The sequence below is a fragment of the Colius striatus genome, chromosome 1, assembly GCF_028858725.1.
Source record: "Colius striatus isolate bColStr4 chromosome 1, bColStr4.1.hap1, whole genome shotgun sequence".
Lineage (NCBI taxonomy): Eukaryota > Metazoa > Chordata > Aves > Coliiformes > Coliidae > Colius > Colius striatus.
In genome coordinates this window covers 146,770,972-146,784,542 of record NC_084759.1, presented here as the reverse complement: position 1 = coordinate 146,784,542, position 13,571 = coordinate 146,770,972, and positions in this window count along the sequence as shown.

Below are 13,571 nucleotides of genomic sequence, written 5' to 3'. Positions count from 1 at the left end.
TGACTTTCTTGTCTTCTGTGTTCTCTCAGAAATACAAATGCTTATAGCAGGCAGAGCATACATAAAGCATACACAATGGAGTTTTGGGAGTGAGGACAGAAAAGAGATTCAGATGAAGCATGAGGACCAGTTTTCCAGCAGTAGTGATGGTGAAGCAGTGGAGAACCTGGGAATGGTGTGGGACCTTGGACCTTGGACATGCTTGAGGACGGGTCACAAAAGTGGCCCCAAGAGACATTTACCTGCAGTTGATTCTCCTGAACATGATCCCCAGCTCCTTCACCTGTGGTATCACAAGTCCACAGTGGGAGTAGTCTTCCTCCTCTAATTTAAAATGAGACATATCCCTTCTGGGGACCGTGACAACAGCAGTTGCAGAAGACACGGGAATCCTTTCACTTTCAGACCTCAGCTGGGTGATTTTACAAGGATCACTTTCCAATCAAAAAGAGGGCGGAGCTAACCCATTTCTCTGCCAGTTCCACCCTCCATAAGTAGCAGATGTCAATCTTTCTTTGGACTTTGTCCCTGAATTAGAAAGGTAACCAGAAGGCATCAGATAAGAAACTGGACACATCAAAATAGTCAAACAAAACCTGAAGGACTTTGATAATAAACACACATGGAGCGAAAACCCTTTCACATGGATTCCGTACTTCAGCATGTAGGAAGACCTAAGAGCAGGAATTTAATTTAGGAGAACAAAATACAACACAGAGCTCTTTTTATTTGCAACCTCTAGACATTTTCTCTGAAGGTTTTTGTCCCCCATACAGACCACAAGCTCACAAAGGTGTGTCTTTTGGGCACCATGCAAACCCAGGACAAATGCAGGAATGCCCTGTATGGTAACATAATACAAACAGAGATAAGGGAAGAAGAACACAGGAGTGAACAAATGCAAATGCACTCTGATGACCAGAAAAATCCTGGCTTGCTTCCTAGAAAGCTGATGGTAGCACCTGAATCAAAGAGGCCTCCTGGAGCAGAGGACAATGTAGTGCTAGCCAAAATACATTGACTAAATAAACAAAACAAGAACTTCATCAACATGACAAAGCAAAAGTTATCCAGAGAAGTGCAATTAAAAGATTTGGTTTAAGAGCAATGTACTCATGCCACTGTAAAGGGCCACTCAGGCAAACTAAACTGAAAACAATTTATGTGGTTTAGTTTATTAGTTAATTTATAAAGCAGTGCTGTGCTGGCACAGCAAGACTCACTCAGAGCACAGGAATTCACCCAGCTACATCTCCTCACCAAAGTATCTCTCCTGGAAAAAGTTGAATGGGAGATGCAGTGGTGCTGCTGGAGATGGGCTCTGCTACCCTAGCCTCTACTGCTTGGAGGTGGTGCAGCTTTGGTGGCCAAATGGGCAGGGCTGTTGCCCCATGTGAAAAACATGCACACACATCTACTTACAGCGGGTTAAACTCACTCCTAGATTAGCCTGTAACTCCTTCCTGAACTAAATGTGGTTGGTATCAGGTCATCCTCCCTCTATGACATCCATGTTTAGCATCAATTTTTTAAGTTTCCCTTTCCAGCAGACATTATCCATGACTGCTAGCTCTTCTTTGAGTTAAAACATGGCCTTTCACACTAGAAAGGATAAAGTTTTCACTTTTCTTCCAGCTGAGTGAATGAACTGAATTTTCATCCCTCAAAACCCAGCTATATTTGTAGTTGTGGAAGTAGCACAGGGGAAACAGAGGCTCAATTGGAAAGTCTTTCAGATCTCAGTATCAGAGAGTAACTCTACTTGGACACATGAATGGAATAGTTTATTTCTTTGAACAGTTCTCTCTCCTATCACTTTGATGCCAGGCTGCTATCACTGCTAAAGTATGCAAATCTGAGACAAAAACAAGTGCTAAAACCTCCCTGGGAATAAAAGCTCTGTTTGTACAAACTCTCTCATCCTCTCCCACCTTCCAACCAAAGGCTGCTGAAGCAGCTGGTAGGATGAGGCTCTCCCAGTGAGGTGGGAGCGGAAACACAACGGCTTATCATTATGCTCAGTCTTCAGTATTTTGTTGAGTTAGAAAGGGACAGGACACCAAGCACATTCCCAGGCACTCTGCCAAACTGGGGCCCAAAGGGTAAGTAGAAAGTAACGTGCAGGATGCAAAAGAGTCTTTAAAAAAAAAAAAAAAAAGGCACCAGATGGTCAATGAAATGATCCAGAACAGAGGAATGTGAATGAACATTTCAAATTCTGCTTTAACACCTTATTAAACACATAAGGATCTGTGTCTTAGGAGTGGGCTGTGTTCTGGGAGAGTCACGTCAGGCTGAGATTTAGCAAATAATCCATCTCCTTCAGCGCCCCTGGTGAAGCCACCACCCCAGTGCCCAAGCATCCCGCTCCTCCCAGCGCTACAGTCAGACATAATCATCCCAAACATTTTTTTTCTCCCCGATTAAGCTAACTTCCAACACCATTAAACAGTAAACTACCACAAGCGAGTTTTGTTCGTTTGCTTTTTAACTGCAGCCTCGTATAACACAGTGTGCAAACCCTAACGAAGGGCAGCATTATGCCAGCGCTTGGTCGATAGTGCAGTTTAACAGAGAGCAGCTTTGTAAAGGGAGAACAAGGCTACTGCAGTGTGCTCTAGGGCCTTTACTTCCTATGGCCAGCACCGGATCTCCGTGCCACATTAATGAACGACTGCTGTTCATTCACCCATCAAGGTGGTCCAGTGGGGTGGGCCACCACGGGACAATTCAGCCGGACGTGCCGCATGTAAAATCCCTCCACGTATCTGACCGCTTTGCGTGTGCAACGCCGGCAGAGTCATCCGTGCGTGCCATACAGCATCATTTAGGTTTCATGCTTTTTGGTTCTAAGACAAGAGTGGGCTAGGGAAGGCTCTGGTTCTCAGAGAAGCAAGCTCTCTTGTAGCCAACAGATGGCCGTTGCAAAAGTTGTGTCCCTTTTTCGGGAGATTCCAGAAGAGCTTTTGGGCTGTCACAAGGTCCTCTCATCTGATGGGACACACAAGAAGCCACTCTCACATACAAGCAAACGTTTCAGCAATTTTCATTCAACAGCCTCTTAGGTACCTAACAGAAATACATTTCTAAAATGTGAACACTGAAATGATATTTCAAATGATAGACATTTCCATGCCCCCATCCTTGCAGTTTCTTTGCAGAGAAGCATGCATTTATTCTCTACGAGGTCACAAGCTGAAATCTTGGGAGCTGCTGTAAGGGACAACACATTGATTTAATAGGAAGGAGCCTGGGTACAGTGAGACACAGCAGATACCACCTGGGGAATCACTCTGCAGAACCAGGCCCAGAAGACTTTGGTACAAGAGAAATCCACTCCTCTTCACCTTTCTGGAAAGGAACCAAAGTTTATCAAGCTTTGTCCAGCACAATTTTCTACAAGTTTAAACACCGTATCACACACTTTTTTTTAGGAATTGTGAAAATGATGTATTAATTGCAATCTTCTCTTAATTGATTTACCTAAGCTAAAAAATCCTCAAACATTAATTATTGATAAAAAAATAAACTCACCTCTGTGCTGAAAGAAGAATTCAGATGTTTGCACTGCTTTACTAGAAACCTGCTTAAACACATGGCTTTAATTGAAAGAGTGTGCTTCTTTTTTACACAAGCCTGGAGATACAGCTTTGCCTAGGAAAGGTGATGAGGTCAGGGGCTTGAAGGCCAGCCCAAGGAAAACCTGGACATATGACTGCAGAATATTTTTTGTGCTTTCCTTTTCTTCCCTGATAGCCATCCATCCTGCTTGGGAACCTGGCTGCTTCCCTAAGCATATGTGAAGAGCGAGCCATGTTCCCAGACGGTTCTCTGTGCACTACAGCTTCAGCAGCCCCACAACAGCCTCAGTCAACCTTCTCTTACCTTTTCCCTCTCTCCCCCTTGAAAAAGCAAATAAAACCTCCAAGCCTCTTCAAAGCCAGTTACCAAGTAGAAACAAAGCAGAAACGCCAAACAGAAACATTGCCACTAACTAGATTATTAGGCTCAGGAGAAAGAAATGCAAATGCATACCCAGTGATTGCTTTATCCTTTTAGTTTCTATTTTCTTACCTTTTAGTTTTGGCACGAGAAATAGCCAGCATGTGACAGTAAGGTCAGGGTATCTCTGGTTACAGTAGCATCTAAGAAGTGTTGTTCTAGTAAAATGATATCATCTACAAGCCACACTATATAAAAAGCAAAGGAGGGCACGTGATATGAAGCACTCTAGGCACAGAGGTACCCACTTTAGCCTTAAATGATGGTACCCAAGCTACAGGTCATGCTCAAAAAGTGGGATGTTAGTCCATGTTGAACTTGACACTGCTGTGGCAAAACAATTAGATAGCTGAAAGAGGTCACCCCACCGCTGTGGCTGCCGAGCTCATGCGTCACTAAGCAGAGCTCATCCCTCCTGCTGTGGCAAGGGCTCTCATGCCTGATAGAACTGTAGTTTGGCCAGATAACTTGGCCAGTGCAATCACCCACAGGGGAAAGGAGGAGAGAGTAGATTGTCATTACCCAAAAGTTTGGGAGGTGATGTCTCCCCTCACTCTCCGCACCGCATTCCTGCCAGTGCAACCAAAAAAAAAGCAGTAGCTTTGCGTTTTGCTGGTGTCTGTATAAGATTTCCCATCCTAGTTGTGCCTTTCTCCTCTTTTCTGTTTGTGTTGACTCTTCAAACTTTCACTTGGCTTCAAAGAAGCAGCAAAAAAGAAAAAAAATCCATGTGGATTCATTAAATGTGGCAGAGACTCCCCAGAACGTTCATAAACTTTTCGCTAAGCTGACCAGAGCTTCGGCTTTCTACCAAAGTGCCTGAAAATAACTTGTACGCTTTCACATTTCATTAGGAGGCTCTCACACAGCTCTAGCACTGATATTGCAGCGAGCACCTTTTGAAGCTGCTGCTTGGCATGTGTTTTTGGTTTATTTTCTAATAAAAAAGAATTATATGCGCTAAGATTTCTAAAAAGCAACTGTACCGGCACTCAGCCACAGGGAAACAAACTGTAAAAGCTCCTGATGCTTTCTGTTAACATTAAACTCAGACAGCTTTGTTTACAAATGGGACTCACCTCTTATTTCATTAACTTTTTTAAGGAATAAAATCTGGGAAAGTTTATAAGTCCACTGTGGCAAACACATTCCGTGAGCAAGAAACGGGCCTCTGATCAATTTTACTTAACATCCAGACATTTCAGAAGTGGTCGAGTAGATGTTTTCCAGTTTTCAGTTAGTGGAAGGCTGATGATGGTTTATACGTTGGATCCTGTTCCCGTTAAAAATAACTAAGTCCCCATCATCATCACTAGGAGGAAGAGTGAAAAGGAGTGTTCAAGATCATATACTCCTAGCAAAGCTCTCAGCTCTTTTCTTTTTTCTTTCACAAACGTGGCCAGCTTAGAGTTTTCCTGGCCATGATTTCCACACCATCACCACAATAACAAAGTGCAAGAATTTCCCAAAACCACTCAGAAAATCCAAATTTGCCTTTCTTTATTAATTCAAGCTTCTAATTATATTTGCACAAAAGACTATAAAATATTGCATAGAGATATAACCAACTAAGAGCTGTCTTCATCAAATCCCATTTGCATTCCTAGAAGTGACTGGAAGCACTTCACAGCCACTTTTTTTTCCAGGAGAAACACTTGAATTGCTGCAAGTTCCGAGCCCCAGGGAAGGTCTTGATGATGAGAAGTAGGATGAGCCCCAGCAGCCACAGAGATTACAGCACTGGAGAAAAACATGAAGGAGAAAGTTTAATTCCTTGCTGTAACAGATTTCACCAAAGGCTTGAATTTCTATCTCCTACCTTACATCCAGGAGCTCTTCTCTCATGGTTAAGTCAACTGCCATTTGTTTTCTCATTTTTCGTCTCAGTTTCTGAATCTTTACACATTGATCAAGAAGGGAGCAGCCCCAGCCAGTAAGCTAGCAGAGACAGACTCCAGGTCAACCTGATCTGTGACTTGAAGCCAGTTGTCCTCTCACTTGCCTGCCCATCAGACAGGGTTTTATCCCCTGAAATCTCCCCTCTTCAGGTTTTTTCCCGTCATCATTTATAAAACTCCCTATTTGCTTTGATGAAGAATGAAAACCAGACATGCCAACCCTGGCTTTTTCTTGAGGAAATCTTCCATCACCATTTCCTGCCAAACCAAACTGTTGCCTTATTAACATCTACAAATGTATTCCAGGGGTACAGACTGCCTTGACAGTAGAGGAAATTTAGATGGGAATTGCGGACCAAGGACACGACAGAATAAGGATCTAAATAAGGAGAAAATGTGGCCTGTCAATATTCATACAAATGTGTTTCTGTAGAACAGATGATTATTTCTGCAGAACAGAGGGTGTTTCCCAAAATGAAATTGTCCTGGAGGGATCAACAAATGAAGAAAGTGAACAAAGGAGAAGGAGACAAAATGAAGAGAATTCTAAAAGAAAGGGACCTTTAAAAATACAATGGTGGGGCAGGCTACAGTGAATTTAAATACCAGTCTGCAATAAACTCCGTGTAACAGGATCCCTGAACACAGCCCAGCTCCGAGGGAGGTTTCAGCTCCGCTTTCCAGGCCTATCTCTTCGACCTTGTCTCTGTCACATAAACGAACATGTGTTTTTAAGTTCGTTTCTAAACTAACCAGACCGAAGCAGAAATACCGTGCTGCCCACACTAGTCTCCCCCCCGCCTTCCTCAGGGGAAAAAGCAGAGAAAAACCATGCGTGTTAGTCACATCAGATGAAGTGCTACGATGACGAGGATTTATACAAAACAGAAATTAATAAAAAGGTCTGCGAGTTCCAGCTGCTGGCAACCAACAAGCTGTGAGACCAGGTGGTGATGGTGTGCCGAGGCTTGCTCACCCCTAGCCTTGCTGGGCTCCCCAAGGCATGCATCAGCCCTGCCTGTATGCAGGAGATCACCAGGCACATTGCAGGGACGTGCTCGCCCTCCACAACAGGCAGAGCTGAGGATGGGCACCAAAAGTCTCTTGTAAATGGGCTGGGCAGGAAGGGCCAGGCATTGCTGCCCTAGCCTTTGCTGTCCTTTCACAGACAGAGGTAGACCGCATCCAAGGGACTCTAGGAACCAAGGAGATGCTTTTGATCCTCTGAAGAGGATGCTACAGCCCTGACAGGCTCCTTTCTGAAGAGGAAGGCTCCTGGAGATTTAATCACTGTTATAACAAAAAAAAAAAAAAATTAGAAGTAGAGATGTGTGAATCTGACAAGGAACAAACATAACCAGGAAATAAAGAGCAGATTAAATCAATTGCTTCCCAGAGAGAGGAGCTTGAACACTTTCCATTTTGATTGATCCTGACAAAAGAAATTGCTGTTTCAAAGCAAACATGTGAAGGAAAATGTCACAAAAAAAGTTATCTAGTCTAAAAAGCTGTTCCTTACCATCTTATGGCACACTGAGTGGACACTGTAACCTCAGGGGTGCACTTTTCCCCCCCAGGTTTATATTCCAAGGGATAGGTGTGCACCTTATGAAGATAAGGAGAGCACAGGTCTCTGGTACCTTCAGCCTTTTATTTATGTCTCTTGGCCTGTGCTGCAAGGAACTCAAGGCAAATCCTGTGCCTGACATCAATGATTCCCTGTAGTGCTTTCTGCATGTTTGTCATATTGCTGCAAGTACATCGTTACCTACAAAAGCCAACTGTGACTCGGTCTACATTCACTAGTCACCTTTCTACCCTAAACATTGAGCCCTGCAGAGCCTGTTCCTTTCACAGAGCTGCTTATTCCTTGAAAATCCAAGATGAGTGCTCTCTGTGGGGGAAAAAAAAAAAAAGGCATTTTACACCCACACCTATGAGAAGCAGAATAATATACTTGAAATGGCAGCTTGTTTTTTTCATGAAAGCAAATTTTAATGAAAATCAGACCTGTGGACAGTCTAATAATTAATATTATGTCCCCACCAGGATTTTCTCATTTCTCAGTTTGGAAACTTGATAGTTTTCAGGACAGCCTATCTGAAAGAAACACCATCAAATTGGTAGGAGAGCTCCTCCTGTCTAAAATGTCACTTATTGAGGCTACAAGTGAGATTTAAAATACTTTTGTAAATGGAGTAATCTAGGAAAAATGCTTCTCCACTTTTGAGCATTTTATTTGTTACCTGCCCACAACAGGACTGTGCATAACCAATTGAATTGCTGTCGCAGCATAGGACCAGTATCAGCAGAGCACACATAGCTATTTTTTGCTAAATGATTAAAAATTTCAGGGTCTGGAAGTTTAAAGGTGTTTTGGCAACAGTGGAAAATTTCAGAACATTTTAGAAAGCTCAAATTGGCAATCTCTCTTTAATTGGTTTGAAAACACTTAATAAAATTTTCATAATACAATCCTTTCCTAGGGCCACCATTAATACCTTACAGATATAACAGATACCAAGTAACCCTATGGAAGTTGAAGAAGAATATTTTATCCTTTGTTGCCCATCTATAACTCTTTACTAAAATAATTAAAGCAGATTCAATAACTCATCTCAGAAAAAAAAGTTGCTGCAAGCTCCCCTTTCTTGTCATGACAGGCAGCCCCATGACTTATTCTGGGTTCTAGCTGCAGCTCTGCCCCAACTGTTTTTCTAGTCTTACGCAAAATTGTTTGTCTGCTTCCATTTCCTAATCCCAAATTAGATCACTACCATTTGATGTGCAGAGATGCTATGCAGAGCATTGGAGAGAAGAGGTTTAAACATCACGCTGCCTCGGCGCACAAGATGATATGAGGCACAGAGAAGTGGTAGAGTAGAAGGACGGGCCTTTGCTAAAAGGCAGCTCTTTGGGCCTAAGCTTGAATAAACCTGACAGTGAAGTTCAAATGGGCAAACTAGCATGGGAGACAAGCAATAGGCTGGTAGAACTTGGCAGAATATAAGCATGTTTCACAATACATCATGAGATTTCCCAATCTGCCAACGTACATGCGAACATCAAAACATTCCGCGGCGATGTGGGAAGAGCAAAGCAGATGATGAAAAAGAGATTGTTTATCTCTGCTGCAAAGTAGACAAAAAGGATGGCCATTACAAATTGAGAGGGTGCTGAGAGACAAAAACCACCTTGTGGTCAGTGTGCAGCACCTTGGTACTAAAGGGATGGAGAGTTGCACACAGCTGTTAAGTCCTGCCAGCCCTGATAAAACCTCTGTTCATAAATCACAGACAAATAAGACTTTGCATCCTATGTCAAGAGCTGCTCTGCTGCCCATTCCCTGGCACCATCTGCTACCAAGATAGTCTCCTTCCAGCATGCCAGCTCCAAGAAAAGGATTAAGCCATAAAAAGATGAGCTTATCTGGCCTTTTAAAGCACATTGTCACACTTTAGAAAGCATGTGGGTAGGATAAAATGCATCAGTGGGACTCTGTAAAACCTACTGTTCTATATTCCTGCATACAGTGTTGCCCACTAGCAAGCAGCACCAACAAATCCCACATTACCTTCTATTCTTAAACCATCCACAGGAAATACCTGCAAGCAAAGAAGCCAACAAGCTGTTAGATTTCACCTGCAGGGCTCTCTTTGCAAGCTATTAGTTTTCTCCTCCTGAGGTTGGCTCTGGAGAGATGTACTTCAAAGGAAGAGGCTTCTCTTTGAAGGTGAAAGTACTGTGATCAACAGGGACCGGCTGCTTTGGGTCCCTCACCTCCATGCCTGCATTGTTTTCACCCTTTGGAATAGCAAAAGATAAGGGAAAGAAACTGTCAGTGCAGTTCCCTGCAATCTTGGCTCAAGACCATTTTCCAGGTTGTGTGCTGTAGAAGAATGTGCATTTTGCACACTGTCCCTACTGCAGGAAGGTGCCAGTGTGGTTCTGTTGTAATTAGTTAAAGTGTCTGCTTGTTGCTGGAGGCAAGGAAAGAAACAATATCTTGATGAAGCCCTTAAGGCAGGCAACACAGAAAATAGCTGTTTATCCAGTGTAAGGAAGTAAAATGATTGTTCAATGGGGTCTAACTAAGACCTCCTGTCCAGCTTTGGGGTGGACCTAAGGGAGCCATGTGAAGTTACTTGTCAGGTAAACATGGGAGATGGCTGAAAGAGCAATAGTGTACTGAGGTAAACTCCTCACCAAGCTCTGTATTAAAAGGAGACAAGCGAAATCTCACGTTTTGGAACATGCTGAGGTCTGATGATGCGTCTTACTCTGTTTCCACAGCCTGATTTGAAGTAAGGGACTCACGCAGAGACATGTGAATCACCTCCCACTGAATCAGAAGCTAAAAAAAAAGCAAACCCCAAACTCCCAAAACACTGTAGTCACATGACACTGACACTGACACCTTCCTTCTTTTGTGTGAGAGAGAGAGGTGACAAGGAGGAAGCCACCACCACTCCTCCATCCCTTGTGTCACTGGAAGCAAAGAGGGCCTGTGAAATCATGATCACCTCTTCTCAGGCTGCTCTTTCTGCCACCGCGTACTCAGAGCTGGGTGCAAAGCACAGAGTATTTTCCACTGGCATCAAGTGGACGACATACTGGAAATCATCAAGACGGGGCTTAGATTTGCAGGATGCCAAAGGAAAGGGCTTTATATTGGACAGGATCAAATAGCAGGCAAGACTAACTGAGGTGAGATATGAGGACACTTACTGGAGTTAACAAAGGTTAATGCCTGCCCACATGACAAGGGTTGGTATCTGAGGAATCCAGAGGCCACCATGCAGCTACTGACCTTTGCCCAGGGATCTGAAACGTAGTGCTCACCAGCTCCAGTGTCCTGCATGTGCCATAGCAGAGAGAATCTGGAGCAGAAACTGAGATACTAGATACCATGATAGAAGAAAGCGATAGCATCAGTAAACAGATCAGGAGAAGAAATACGTTGGCTTCTGGCTTGATCAGTTGCAAGCCCTGCTAACACCAAACTCAAGCATGAGGACAGTGCCTGAAAGAGAGCAAGCTCGTGAGACGACGTCTATGTAAATGACACTGGAAAAGGACTAGAGGATTACCTTTCCAAAGGATTAGGAGGATTACTTTTTCAAACAGAGCATCTCTTTACCTCTCCCATCAGCTCCTAGTCCTCCAAAGGAGCTCTTGTTCATCCTTTCAGCTTGTTAGTAACACTCCCTGGAGGCTAACAGAGCAGTTCAACACCTGAAGTGGACACTAAAGTGAAAAAGGGAACATTTTAGGGGTCACGCTGCTAGTGGTGTCAGACACCCTCCTGTTGTGCCGTAGGAAGCACAGTGGAGATGTATAAACAGTCTGGCTAATTTTGACTCTTGTGTTATGAGATTTTGCTGCTTCTCCTCCCCCTCAGTTTTGGAGAGGTCAAGCTTCCTGTGTGGCCACTGCCACTGGTGCAGCATCCACCACAGGCACTACAGGCTACTACAACCCAAACAAGACAGAGGTGAAACTGCTGAATAGGCGCTCAGTATTTGCACAACCACTGTCCCTGGCAGAGGAGCCTACGCCCCCACCCGCATGGCACCCAGCATGTTCAAGGTGACACTGCAGCCTTGAGCTCTGTGCCTTCTCCTGGCAGCCCAGGGACAGGGAAAGGCCAGAGTGACCATTGCAGGGATGGCCCACGGGGAAGCCCCCCTCCGGCCTCACCATAGTGTAAATGCAGCTCTACATCTGCTGGAAGCAGCGGGAGGATAATCTGGAGCAGCTGCTGGCATTCCTCCTGTACCCCAGGAGCGATTAAAGCCCAGAAGTGGCCTAACTTTTCCAGTGTTACTAGGAGCAATGGAATAGTGTCAGGGATACCTAGGAATTTCCCTTTTCTTGCAGCTGTAGCCACAGAGCATTTATATGAAGCAGAAGGGATAAGTGACCCAATCATTAAGTATTTTCCTAACTCTCTACAGGCACGAGCGTTAGGCACATTTTCTCCCTGTCCTCATGCTCTCCTTAAGGATCCAGCAGAAATGCTGTACCAGTGCTGGAAAAATGGGGCCAGATGAGGTCTTTGGAGGTCAGGAACTGCTTTGTGGGTCTTGCAATGAAGAGTTTCACTAGAAGTGCACATATGTTATACTTATGTTATACTCACATCACTGCTGTAAGCCAGATACAATTTGAAAGTAAATATTGGGCCTTCAAAGAAAGACTTACCAAGAATATGTCCTCAGCAGATATAAAATTATTTAAGTTAACAAGAGCATGTCACTTAATAGTTTCATTATTTGCCAAGGAGTTTGCATGCACCAGTAGGAGCTAGGGGAAAAAAAGTGTTTGCATAGAAACTGCTAAAAAGACCTATTATATCACACTTCCCAACAAAGCCCAGGCTGTTAGCACTGCCACAACCAGCCTCCTTGTGCAATAAGCACAATTAAAGAGGAAAGATCACAAATACATCCATATTTTAAAAACCCTCACAAAATAAAACAAAAAAAACCCTGTGCTGGTTTTGGCTAGAATAGATTTAGTTTTCTTCATAGTAGCTAGTATGGGGCTATGTTTTGGATTTGTGCTGGAAACAGTGTTGATAGCACAGGGGTTTTTTAGCTACTGCCAAGCAGTGCTCACAAAGAGTCAAAGCTTGTTCTACTTCTTACACCATCCCACCAGCTAGTGGGCTGGAGGAGCACAAGAAGTTGAAAGGGGACAGAGCCAGGACAGCTGATGCCAACTGGCTCAAGGGATACCCCAGACCATATGACATCATGCTCAACAGATAAACCTGGGGGCAGGAGGAAGGGGTGAGCTTTCAGAGTGATGGTGTTTGTCTTCACATTAAACATGGAGCCCCACTCCCCTGGAGATGGCTGGACACTGGCCTGCATGGGAAACAGAGAATCAATTCCTTGTTTTGCTTTGCTTGTGTACACAGATTTTGCTTTACCTATTAACCTGTCTTCATGTCAATCCACGAGTTTTCTCACTTTTACCCTTCCAATAATCTACACCATCCCTTGGGAGTGGGAATGACCAAATGTCTGTGTGGGGCTTAGTTGCCATCTGGAGTTAAACCACAACATCCCTCGGTTCCTGAGAGAGGGAATCTGGCAGAGAATATAAGGTACCACTCATCTCACCGGGTGTCTTTGAGAACTATGCCATGACATGCATGATGGTAACTGGTATCAGCAAATACAGAGTAAGAAGATACTTAGAACACTTTTTTTTTTCCCCAGAGAAGTGTTCTCCAGTTCAGTTTATACCATTTGTTCCCACACTTAAAAAAGACAGCAAGAAGCAAAAAACCCCTTCATTTATAGCCCTCTTGCAAAACACTACACAGACCTTATTTCTTTGAGTTCAAAGTGAAACTAGAAGTTTTTCCTGATGTGTATTAGTTTATCACATTTAATGATAAAAAAGGAAAAGAAGTATTGGTCATGACACATGCTACCAAAATCTCTAACTGAAACAGTTGAAAAAATATATTATAAACAGATATTCCACATGTACCACAGACACATGCTAGTTTATGTGAGTTATGAAAGGACTAGGCTAAAAATATGCAGACTTTAAGAACATGTTTTAAGAAATTTTAACTAAAAACACATGCAGATTATGCATTCTAGCAGATAATTACACATAGAGTGGAGCATGGCTCATACAGAAAATAGCAAC